This window comes from Chaetura pelagica, unplaced genomic scaffold (genome assembly GCF_000747805.2).
Source record: "Chaetura pelagica isolate M959 unplaced genomic scaffold, ChaPel_1.0 scaffold70, whole genome shotgun sequence".
Taxonomy (NCBI): domain Eukaryota; kingdom Metazoa; phylum Chordata; class Aves; order Apodiformes; family Apodidae; genus Chaetura; species Chaetura pelagica.
The window spans coordinates 7,755,180-7,766,766 of NW_009952265.1; positions in this window are offsets into that span (position 1 = coordinate 7,755,180).

Genomic DNA, 11,587 nt, shown 5'->3' on the forward strand with positions numbered 1-11,587 from the left:
AGGCACTTCTGATTCATGGCCTATACTCATTTATCTTTAAACTGAGAAAACACATAGGCTCATTCAATACTACCAGCATAAGAGGAAGTAGATTGCTTAAACACTTATTTAATTGTAAGAATCCTTCTACTCTGAAATTAAGTTAATTTCCACCCAAATTTACCAGGAAAACAATATTACAGATTCTTATGGATATTGTAAAAGACAACTAAGAAAATTCTTTGTGGTCTAAGTATAGCATATATGTGAGAACAGTGTTCAAAGCATAGATGAAGTGATGGTGAACTGAAACCATGCATGACAGTGGGTTATAAACCCTGTGGGATGATCAGACTGAGAATCAAGAGGATGTAGTTTTGTCCTGAGTTCTGTCTTCCTGGGATTCACATCATGAGAATAAAATTTAAGAGGACTGGTCCTCCTGCAAAAAAAATGCTACATCATCTGAATGATTTTGTCAACAAATAAGTTCAATTACTGCTTTAATTGATAAAACCCACTACTGTGTAACACATGATCCAAAGTAGGAGACACTCATAGCACCCTTTAGTAATAGAAAGGTAATCTTTATAATCTTCAACACTAAGGAAGTAAAAATAATACAAAACATCTTGGATATTATAATTCAAGATACTAATCATACTTATTTTCATATGGATACAATATCCACTTGTGTAGTGCTGATTGGTACCAGAAACAGATGTAGCTTGTGATGAAGATTTGAAGTGTTTCAAAGCGTTCTCGACGTTAACAGAGGTAACTAAGGAAGAGAACACTGACAAAGCTTTCACCTCAGAACAAAAGGAGAGTTTCAGCCTCCTATCAGGTCCCCTAGTGTGTCTCAGCTCCAATCAGCCTGAGCTTTGGACATGAAATAGTAGAAAATGGTCTGGTAAGGAGAGTCCAGTAAATAGTAAATATAGTCAATGAGAGCATTTGATTGTAAAGTCTTCTTGGGATGTATTAAGGTAATCTGGTGGGCTTAGTTCCTAGAAGCTTTGTCCTCTTCGTTATTTATTAGAAGGAAGAAAAAAAACACACTTTTGAACAATCTTGTATGTTGCAGTGTTTGACTTTTACATTACAGATGAATGTGCCACACTCACCTAAATATAAAGTAATCTAATATATTAATAGTCTTTGGGGTTTACTCTTTCACCCACACCATTATAAACTTGTTTCTTTCTCTGTACGTAGCCATTTAACTGATTCTTATGAAAATCTAAACACAGTCTAAGTGTATCTAAATATATATGTATTTTAAAATATGCACCTTTTGGAAATATTAAAAAAAAAATATCTTGATTATATTTAAAATTAGGGCAATGCAAAATGTAGGGGCTACATTCACATTAAATGTATTTATGAATTCCTATATAATAATTCAAGTTACATAATCCTGATAAGTTGAATTTTGTTTTAGAAAGGAACATAAGTACACCCCAGATTCGTTATACTTTTTTTGAACCCTCAGTGTGTTTTCACCATCACAGACTATGAAAACTGTACCAAATTTCAAATTTTTCAGCAATTCTTTGTATATCTATATCCATAGGAGTTTTTCAGGGTTCAGTTCAATGATTTACAACACCTCTTTTCTCAATTCACTGCTGTAGATTGGCCATGCCTGTAAGGTCATTAGCTTCCTAGATTTCCCAAATTTCCCTTGATGCCTAAAGTATTGGCATAGGAGATGTTAGTCAAATGAGAAAGGAATTTAACTCCTTTCAATAAGATTTTTATGGCTCAATGGCTGCTAATTTCCCCTTTTTCGTCTAGTAGAAAAGTTCAGTTAGTTTAATCCAAAATTATCAGCAATGGACCACATAGTTTAAAGATTATTACAAGGGACTATATATTGGCTTTTTATAACTTTGAATTCATTTCTGTGTGAACAAAACCTCAGGTAAATCTTGTTTATGAAAACCAAATGAACTCAATCCTAGAATGTTCATTCCACCCTAGTAATTAGAGCTGCTGATTAACACCTCACATTCACAGCACTTGCATAAACATAAAGCTAAGCAACAGCAACAGAAAGTGTCATTAGGACAATCGTAAGAAGAAGAAACCTGTCACCTACTGCTGACACCAAAGTTTGTTGATTGAGCTGAAATGTGTTGCTGGCACATAATACTGCAAAGCAGCAGGCAGACATCTCTATCTCTCTGTAACAGAGGTAAAATTATAAGTCACTGAGGGACTATGAAGAAACAGTAAAAATTATTCTGAATTTGGGCCTGGTTCTGCCCTACGTACCCTCTGTTCTTACACATCCTCATTTTGAAGTAATGAAATGTGAATAGATGACATTTTGTGAACTGCTTCTCACCATCACTACTGAAAGCTTTCAGTAGGATAAAGGACAGAAAATTATATATCTTTCCTTGTCGTTGATTATCTTTTCTCATACTGTGAGCTAGTCCCCTTGTAGAAGTTGGGAGCACTGTAAAATCAGATCTTTAACTGTGTCTTCCTCAGCATAGTAACAGAGAAGAGATAGCTACATGTGTTGATGAAGAGAGAACATTTCAGACACTGTAAAGTGGATGGAGGACAGGCAAAAGACAATTCATTAAACTTGTTTGTGCTTTCTTGGATAAAAATATCCCAGGGCTTGCAAGAAGAGAGCTTATGCAACTCAGATCTTCCTTGGTGATTTTTAAAAAAAAACAACAAAAAAACACAAAAAATAAGTCTTTTAGTATGTTTTGTTGAGTCAAACAAGTCAAAGTGCTGGAATAGGACATCTCACCTAGCATTGCTTTTATCAAGATGAATAAGAGGATATCTCACAGTTGTTCTAACCTGGATAGATTTCTGATAAAATTGTAAGTTATGTAGATAAAATGAGGAGACGAAACAACAAAAACAAAAAATAATTGAAAATGGCAGAGATTTGGTTATTAGCCCAAGAAGTATCTTTGTTATACCCAAATGGAGAATATTTTAATCAGATGCATTGAAAGATGGTTTAAGGTAAGAAAAATGTGTGTAGCTGGAGTTGACAAACTAGATGATCACACATCATTAATCTCTATGGTTGATACCAGCACAGACTAGAAGATTTTTTAGATGTTAAGCGACACCACCCATTTTCCAATCTAATGAGAGATGTATTAGGGTTAATAATTCATTGTAACTTAACATATGTAGGGGGAAAGAGGATGGATAGGATATTATTAAGGAGAATGAGGAAGAGAGGTTTAACATGAAGTCACGGGTGTTGATTGAGTTGTCTCCATGTCTCCCAAATTCACTTCTAACATCCTCTTAGGCTTTGTTGAATTTATTTTTTTCATGTTTTCATAGGGGAATGACTCATATTTGAATATGCATTTTTACTTCTGTTTTTTGAAGAACCTTGTAAAAAAAAAAAGACAGAAATACTCTACATTTATTTGTAATTCAAGATTATTCATGTAATAACTAAAAGTAAGACTTTTTGGAGATTTTTTGGCTATCAGAAATTAGGTCACTTCTAAAGTATCATGTAGGTGTTTTTTCTGTTCAAGGATTTCCAAGTATATTATAAAAAATGAGGACTCCCTATGATCCTGTGATGTATTTATTATTATGTTTACCTTGAAAGTAGTTAAATAAAAAGTGAAAATATTTACTCCAAGGAAGGCAACAAATGGGTGATAGCGATAAAAACAAGAGTAAGGAGTTCCAGTGGATAAACTTGCAAACACCTGGTTAGTATCCTTTCCAAATGTTTAAGGTATTGTTTGTAGAATGTTTTTAAGGTATATAGTCTTAAATTACACCTTTTACCATTGTCAGTTTTGGAGGTTGAGATAAGAATGTTTTTAACCATTTGACTGCTTCTCTTCTATTTGTACTTGTGTGAAAACCTGAACCAAAATTGTTCACCAGATTTAATAGCTCAATGTTAATTTGGCTGCAAAGAGAACTCCAGGCAACAAGGACAGTTGCACTATAGTATGGGCAAACGTTACAGAAACAGGTGTGATAGAGAAGGAAAGTATAGAACTGTGACAACCTCCCAGAAGACAGAATGCTGTGTTAAGTAATACTGGTAAATTTACATCGGATTTACTGTTTGTGTATGCTACTTACCTGTAATGCCAAAGAACCATATTTCACTAAAATGGAATATGTCCCTGTGGTATAATTCCATGAAAAGATGTGTAGTCAATCTAGCTGAAAAAAAAAAAAAAAAAAAAAAAAGAAACAAAGGAAGAAAAAGTTTCACAGAGCCTAACACAAACTATCTCTATATCTAACTTGTAAGATATAATTTTGTTTTGCAAGCTTTTTGTATGTTACCAGATACATTTTAATTCTTTAAGTGCATCTGCTTTTACACAATGAAGTGCATTTTGATGGAAGTTTGAAAACAGGGGAAGAAAGGAATGTACTTTTTATCCATATAACCTCTTCCAAACAATATCTGAGATAGTAATGAATTGTTGCTCCAATAATATTGACTCAATCAGATCATATGGTGAAACATTTCCAGACATATTGATAAATTCATTGATTCTTCCCATTCTTTTGGTCACTGGACTATAGAAAAAGGGATCACTAGCCATTTGACCTTCATTGTGTATTAAATAAACACCAGATGGTAAGGATTCATTCAGCAAATCTATTCTTTCTTCTTCCTAGTCATGTTCACACTGGTGCTTCCCACTGAGTCTTTATCTTTATTTGTCATGGTGCCAAAGCTGCCTCTATAGCACCTTTCATGCATCAGAGCTTTCAAATCTTGTCCCATTAGTTTCATTTTGTTTCTATCATAAATAATCTACTACTTTCTCATACGCTCTTTCATTACCTAATAATGTTCAGTCCTTGTACAAAAGGGTAAAGTATTAAAAGGTTAGTGAGTACAGTTTGCCCATTAGTATACAGTCTGTGTGACACTTTGTTAGAGAAAAATGTAAGCTACAGGTAATAATTATGCATTCTCTTAAATATTAATACTTTCAATAACTAGGGATATTTTTTTTTAAATTACCTTTCCATTTTAATCATGTTACTATCTAGAATTGTTAACATGAAACTTCACCTAGGATGATTTATGTTTCTGGAATTTAGTAACTTTTAGTATCTTCCCATTGGACCCTTGTTTATGAAAAATATGAGCTTTAGGAGGATTTAAAACATCATAGTTGGATCTAGACCTAGGTTTTTAAATGACACAAAGTCGAAAATAAAGATTTTTGGTTCTGAACCATTGTTAGCTCAAATAAGTGAAAGAAACCATAGCAACATAATTAAACCTTTTACATAGAAGTGAGGTATTATGTGAAAAAGATGCACAGAATTTTTTTCTCCCTCACTATACTCAAGAATAGTAGGACATCATCGCTGAACATCTCAGATATGTTACTGATTGAAAAAGACTCCTTGCAAATGTCTAATAGAAAAATATTTACTATTCAAACTACATTACTCAGAAAAAGAGAATGCAATCAAAATTTGGTGGTTGTTTAAAACATTATCTCTGTATACAGACCATGGCTTTTGAAATAATTGACTGACAGAATTTACCTTCCCTTAACTGGTTAGAGCTGGAAAGGAGAGAAATTATATGGAAAAACTTCTGACTCAGTGGTTTTCTGATAGTAATCAACAAATGAGAATGTTTTAATTCCCCTGAGCACAAGAAATGTTAATGCTGCCAAGAGTTTTGATATTTTCTGGATCTCAAACTGTATTCTGTTAATCGGCAGGTAGCGTATCTTGCTCGAAACAAATATTAAAGGCAGTAAATATTCCCCAGTCCCATTAATAACATATTTTTTGGTGTTAGGAAGCACACACTGAGTCCCATGTGAAAGTTTACTCCCTATAGCTGAAACAGAAAATCAATATCTGAACTGAGAAAAGAGGAAGGACTGTTTGGGGTAAGGGATGTTTTTACTGTTTACTTGCCTATTCTTATCTTCCCCTGGTACTGCAGGACCCTGAAGATACCAGAAGAGAGAGAGGGATAAATGGCCAGACTGTACAGATCATGCCTACCTTATTGCTTAGGTGACACCACTGTGCAATCATTCATTGTCACATGCTCAGTGACTGTGACTGCTCTCTTTACCTGGATCAGGCAAGTGCTAATGCCCTCTGCACAGCCAGTTGAAGTAGGTAAATTGAGAAGAAAAATTAAGCTCAAAATGCATTTCTTAATCATAATTCATTACTCTGTTATCACAGCTTGGAATACTTTTTGGATTAACCTAAAGAAAGCAGCATTTTTAAGGGTGAACGAACTATTTCAAATATGCAAATCTTTGTGAAAAATGTGTTGCTAATGAAGTAATAGCATTGCTTTTAAACTTGACTGGAAAAAATTCAACTTAAAAAGATAAATCTTTGATATTTGCTACCTCCTTGTGTGCACATTTTCCAGTATTGCTACCCAGGAACCACTTTTTAACACAGTTTATATTGCAAAGAACAGATATTTGACATTGAACCAAATGAAACAGTACACTGAAAGACAGAGTCACTGCTATTCTGCATTGCTTAGTGTTTCTTTTGAAAATCTGACTAGAGACACCCATTGATTTTGTTATTTCCCTGTCTCCAAAACAGAGCTAGCAATGCAGCAGTTGTTTATTGTATCCTCTGTGATGATTGCTAGCTCTAATCTGTTTAGTCCTAGGGGGATTTTAATGATTTTACTTACATTATATTTTCATTTTATCTAACAAAATGACCAATGTATCCTTTGAGCATTCTTTTTCTGGATGCTATTTAAATTGTTTGGCGCAGAATTTATAGTTCAACATACCTTCTTGTAGTTACAATAACTGGAAATTGTATTAGGTGGTCAAGGTTATTTTGTGTCCTTAGGCTTCAAATAAAAAATATTTGGTGGAGGAGGATTAGTGTCACTTTAAACCTGCTATTTAGCTCTAAGAACTGAAAAATGCTGTGCAACCCCCTCATGCATAAATATATCACCTTAAGTTTATATTTCACTACTTTTTAAAAGTATTGAAGAATATGCCACAATATGTCTTGTTCTAACAACTGAAAAATTATGCTGTGACTAAAATGACATCATTCTGCCTCCCACAGAATGTTTTGGCTCTGAGAGCTCAAGGAGCAGATGAAATTAACACAAAATGTCACTGTCATACAGAAAGTAAGAAAAAATATTAGCATCTTCTGCATTTCTTTCATAGATCTGAGTAGGAGGTCACGGTAAAGCATGTCACAAGAAATTTTAGGATGAAATGGAGTCTTTTGCTGAGGGCCATTGTGAACAGCATTTTTGAATTTTGCAACATAGGGCTTACTGTAAATCAAGATGGTCTGTAGGATTTGTGTTTCTTCTATCCACTACAAATTGCTCCATAGGATTCTTTCATTTGTCTTAATATTAATATTAACATTAATCAAGTTTTAAATTGTTACAAAGTTCAATTTAGAAGTATTCTAAAACTTGATAATGAACATAGTTCACACACTTCAGCCTTCTTTTATTTGTACAGTTGCATCTCAGGATGTCCTACAAAAAATATGTTCCCATTGTAGTAAACTATTCTGTGGTCAAATAGTAAGACAGTGTTAAAGAGTTGGAGAGTAAAACCCAGGTATCAAAAAGGACAGAGTAGGTTGGAAAGAAAGCCAGACAGCAATCAGGAGGGTGGGGGGGCAAAATAACAAACTGAACAAAGACACACAAAAAACAGTCGAAGTCTCAGCTTACAATATTTAACCAGTATGAAATAGAGATGCTTCTGTGACTATTAGAGAAGACTTGTGCTTTAAGTCAATGCCCTTTTTCTTTTAAATTTTAACAGAGTTTTCTATGAATAAGGTTGTTCTGTGCAAATCTTGAGGCTGTTTAATGTCAGGATAGGGATGGTCTAGGTGTTGATAGAGAATTTAGTAAGCAGGAAAGCTTAACACTTGGATCATACTAATTTAAAGTGCCAGCTACATGTTCGTGAGAGATCAAGAAGGCAGGTCACAATGCTGGATAGGGGTGGGTGTTAAGTCAACAGCTAAGATGGTGAGATCCTCACTTAAGGAGCAAGGTGCAGAGAGTGAAAAATTACTGGTTGAGGACAAAGCAGTTGGAGAAATACACTGCAAGAGGGAGACTGGAATGGGAGGAGGCATCAAATAATGTTCTGAAGGAATAATGAGAAATGAGAAGAGAATAACAAGTGAAGGATTAAGTTTTTGATACCTTTTAAAATAACACAGTGTTGTAAGATAAAGCAGAACTTTTGCATTGTACCCAGAAAAAAGTCCTAACAGAGTGGTGCAGATGGCAATAACCAGGGAATTTTTCACAATATTGTTCTCAATATATTTTACTGTTCTAGACAAGACTGGAAGAAGCAATATTCACTACTGAGTCCAGTGAACTTGATTACATTCTTTTTTTACCTAGTGTTTCTACTAAAATACATACAAATGAGATTTCTGATATTTAATTTAATTTGTTGATAATTATGTCAGGATGTTTGAAGATACAGAATATGCAACACAAATATCATATATTTCTTTAATAATTAGCTTAGCCTAAAAGTCAAATGTATTATGAAATGTCATATTTCCCTTCCTTCATAAAAACTTCCTTCCTTATTAATTTTACTCATTAGTAATCAAGGTAAGTATTTCCAATATAGTTTCTAACTTTCCCCCCCTACTACTATTAAGGACAGCTAGGCTTGTTTATGAAATCAAATAACTGTGTTGGGATCCAACTTCACAAAATGTATGTTGCTGACCTAATGCATCACATGTGCATATAGAGAAGCTTCACTGGTTATTTAAATCCTTCTGCAAGAAAGGCAGAAAAGAACTAGAAAAAGAGGAGAATCAGAGGTAGAGTCAAAATTCCTGCTCCCTCCATCTCACACATGACCACCAGTATAGGAACAAATTAAATTCAAAGTAAAGGTTGGAGAGATTGGCCCGGAAGGTCACCCAAATGAGCAAATTTAATGGCAAGAAAACAGTGTTTTGACCTTCCAACACAAATTTTATGTCTAATAATAGAGGATGAGAAAAACCCCAAACCCAACAGGTAAAAGATATCACTGGGAAGAAGAGAAGACCAGTAGGATTTATGCAGGTGTGCATAATGTATAGAGAGTTTCTGACACTTGCTGAGGATTAAGTACATGGTAAGAAGCTGAAATCTTGTGGGTGGAAGTCAAAGTTTGAGTCTCAAGAATCTGATGGAAATCACAGTTGTACTAAAGAAGCCACATGATGAAGCTAATGAAGACAAGAAACAACCTTTGAAAGAGAAGGTTGACCCAGCAACTGATTCCTGAAATTGCCAATAATCCTTACCCCCCCCGAAAAACCTAATGCAAATTCTCTTGTAGCATAAGTGGGTAGTAACTTAAGACTTCAGCTGAGAAAATACTGATCATTCCTAGCTGTTGATTTATAGCAATACTTGAAGGATCTATGTAAAGACAAGGTATTGGGGAGTAGCTCAAGAACATTTGCCACTAAATTGCAATATCTTATGGAGTAAACAGACAGACAAGAATGATGATTTTTTTTGTAATTCATAGATTACTATGGTAACACTCTAGATTAGGTTGATATTTTGTGGTTGAATATGCAAGTTCAATGCAATATGGTGATATCTTCCAAGATATTAATTATGGTGTTTGGCATCTATTTAAAACACTGCCTGTACTGAAGACAGCATCTGAGTGACACAATTAAATTGTTGGGATATCACTGCCTGAAGAGGGTGATGTTCAACTAAGAGGTAAGGAGTACACTGTGTCCAGAAAAAGCTCCCTGTTTGAGTATCAGCTGTCAGTATTACATTACAAAGGCGCATGCAGCAACAACACAGTTTGTCAGCTCACCCAGTGACACACTCATGTTACATGTAATTCCTCAGGAATAGGTATTTTAGTATTTCCTATTTTATATTGTAATATAATAAAATATTTCTATGAGGAGAAAATCGGGAAGTAAATATGGAAGTATATAGACTTTCAGAGATCACTTGTAGATAGTTTTAAAAAGTTTTTTAGTGTCAACAAATGAGGAGGATGTAGCATTTCTCCAGAGCAGGGCATTTTAGTGAAGCTTACCAAGTATGTCAGTCTCTGAAATATCAGTACCTCTGGCATAGTGGTGTGTAAATAATTTTCTGAAAACTGAAAAAAAAATTAAAAAAATAACAGAAAAGAGAATTTTAACTGTAGAAGAGAAAAAAAATTCTTAAAAAAACTTGGCAAATTTCCATATCCAATGTCAATCTACTTCAATATGGTTCATATTTACAAGTATGCATATATTATTCAGACATGCACTGCTGGCTAGATCCTGAGTTCTTTCATACATAAATTTCATTACATAAATTTCATACATAAATTGCATTAACCAACCAAAGAAGAAGATTTTTTTAATGTAAGAGATCAGAATTGTATCTACTTGGTTTATATATCACTGAAAATAATATTAAGCATCTTGATCTTCTAGTAGAGTTTTGTATTTAATTTCAGATTGAAATGGTTTAAACTTTTGCTGGATGTTATCTTTGTTCTGATGTATGAAATAATTTGAATTGGTACAATATTGCATGCAATTCTCCAGGTTTACAATGAAATGGAATAAAAATGGTTTTGTATGTCAAATATTATGCATTCCTGTCCAACAAACAGCAAGATTTGATCAATGACAGTCTTCAGAATCTGGGTCCACATGTAGTTTTGAATATTGTAAATGCTTTCTAAACAGGTAGATATATATGCAAGCACACAGACTTCCAAACTATATTGAAAGCATATTGTAAAACCATTCCACTTGGTCTTTATGCATAAGTGCTAGGTTTTAGAATTGCAGCTGAATTCACAGTCAAATAAAATAAATAATAATAAAAAAAAAGTCTTGTTTAAGTTTCCATTTGTTGTTTCTTATTCAGATGCCTTTATTTTTACATATAGCCCTATATAAGTGTTAGTAACTCTCTTACATGGTTTGTCTCACAGCCAGGTTTAGTCTTAGTTGAAAGAACAGCATTAAAGAAGCTTTTCTTTTCAGTTCCTGATTGTGATTGCTACCATATCAAATTTATTCCCATGTAATTCAGATCGTTTTGCAGAACCTTTGAGAACTGTATGTAGTAGTTTGTTAGAGAGCTCAGAAACAGAAACCCTACACTGGCAGACCAAAAAGCCCTTCTACTGTCACTTTATGTCATTAACAATTTCTAAAACCATTACAGATGGGAAGGACTGATTAGAACTGAGGAGGGAGGATCTCTTTCCCTGCCAGAAATATCCCCTGAGACTTTTCCTGCATGTGAAGTTTCTAATGATTAATGGGAGAAAAATAGGACCGCCTGCTCCACACTTTTTTAGGAAAGAGGTTATTTATATTTGGTGATCTGCTTGCATTGGATGTCTTTAGAAGTCAAATATTAACTGGATGATTTTTTTAAAGAACTAGTAAAATAATAATAATTAAAAAAAACCAAAACAACCAACCAAAACAACTCCAAGTTCTACTGTCTTAATTGCTCAGTTTTTTCCTTACTTTTCAAAAATTACTTTTTAGTAGCTTCACTGTAATTTGTAAAACTTGTGCTAAAAAAATAAAATTTTTATCTACTCTT